Source organism: Cryptomeria japonica, chromosome 5 (assembly GCF_030272615.1).
Source record: "Cryptomeria japonica chromosome 5, Sugi_1.0, whole genome shotgun sequence".
Taxonomy (NCBI): domain Eukaryota; kingdom Viridiplantae; phylum Streptophyta; class Pinopsida; order Cupressales; family Cupressaceae; genus Cryptomeria; species Cryptomeria japonica.
This window is the reverse complement of record NC_081409.1, coordinates 641,345,961-641,347,773: the sequence shown is the minus strand read 5'-3', so window position 1 is coordinate 641,347,773 and position 1,813 is coordinate 641,345,961.

Genomic DNA, 1,813 nt, shown 5'->3' with positions numbered 1-1,813 from the left:
TTCTCTTGTTACAAAAACGACATCCATTAGATTTTTTCTTTCTACTATTGTTGCTTATGATTCAGAGGCTGAGAAAATGGATGTGAAAACTACTTTCCTTCATGGTGATTTGGAGGAGCATATTTATATGACATAATATAAGTAATATGTGGTAAAAGGTAAAAGAAATTTGGTTTGTAAATTGAAAAAATCTTTATATGGCCTCAAATAGTGTCCTTGGATGTGGTACTATAAATTTGATACATGTGTTAAGCTTTGGATTTGAGAATTCTAAATTAGATCACTATGTTTATTATAAATATGATGGTGGTCATTTCTTGTGCATCACATTATTGTCGATGATATGATATTCATTGGAAAAGATAAATGCATGATTTCAAAAAAAAGTCTTGGCTTGTTGCTAAATTTTAAATTAAATATCTTGGTGTAGCAAAACACATTTTTGGGATGAAACTTAGAAAAGATAGAGTGAACAAAATGCTCTGGCTAGACCGGAGTTAGTATGTGAATTCTAGTTTACAAATGTTTAACATGTAGGATTGTAGACCATTATGTATTTCCTTTACAGTTGGAATGAAATTACTTGTTTCAAATTGTCCTACATCCCCATCGAAGATGGAAGACAAAAGAAGAGTTCTTTCCCAGAGTGAAGTAAAAAAATTGATGTATGCTATGGTCTACACTACATTAGACATTTCCCAAGCATTGGGATTTCTTTCCAAATATATGTTTAATCTTAGTAGAATTCATTGGGATGCAATTAAAAGCCTTTAGGTATTTGAGGAGTATCTTTGGGTATTATTTTTGTTATCATGGTAATTTTATAGGAGATAAAATTTACCTTGATATTCATGGTTATGTGGATTCAAACTGAGAAGGTGATGTTGATAGTAGAAGATCCACCACAAAAGATTGGAAAATGCAAAGAAGATGAGGAGTGAGCACACCAATAAAGGTGTTCTTAAGAGGACTATGGTGGATGTTTCTAGAAAAAAAAAAAAGAAAGAAACTAAAAAAAAAAAAAGAGAGATTTTTGAAAATTTTAATTCACATTGGAAAGGAGGAGGACAATACTTAACAAGTTTGGAGAAAAACATTGATAAATATAAAAAATATAAAAAAGTTATTAATAGGAGACTATAGTATCATGGAAGCTCCATTCGAACCATAACCCTCGAAAAGTCCAACAATGAGACCAGATCTATCAAACATAACAATTAAGTCAAATGATAGATTTCATGAATTCATAAACATTATAACAAAAGTTTGTCCATTCAAGAAGAATATTTAGAGGAATTAGTTAACAAGAGAAAAAGAAATCAAAGAAAAACAAAAAAACAAAATAAAATAAAAAGCAATAGCATGATCAACTTAGGAGAAGAATTAATTCAAAATGAAGAACAGGAGCGAGTACAGGGGTGAGAGTGGGAGAAAGGGAGGTCTTAGGGTTTCCGGTGAATCTGTAGAGGCGGTTGAGGATGAAGATGACGATGGTGAGGCAACGTTCTTTCTAGCTCTTTTGTGTTTGTTTCTTGTCCCTTTGTGGGTGTGCTTTGTGTGTTGTGTTTCCTATTGGCATGCCCTGCATGGGGGTTTTCTCTCTACCTAGTTTGAGCGTGGCAATTGGAGGATGGTGGGAGCGAGTAGCTTCTCACTGGAGTTTCCAAGATTTGTTTGTGGCATCCGGAGGATGACGAGACCTGTTGTTTGGTAGAGCTCATGGTGGGTTTCATTCCCCTCTTTCTACGTTTGGGCTTTGGGTGTGCCATTTTGGGATTTTTCCTCCTCTTGTTTTGGTGCCCCTCTTTGGAGT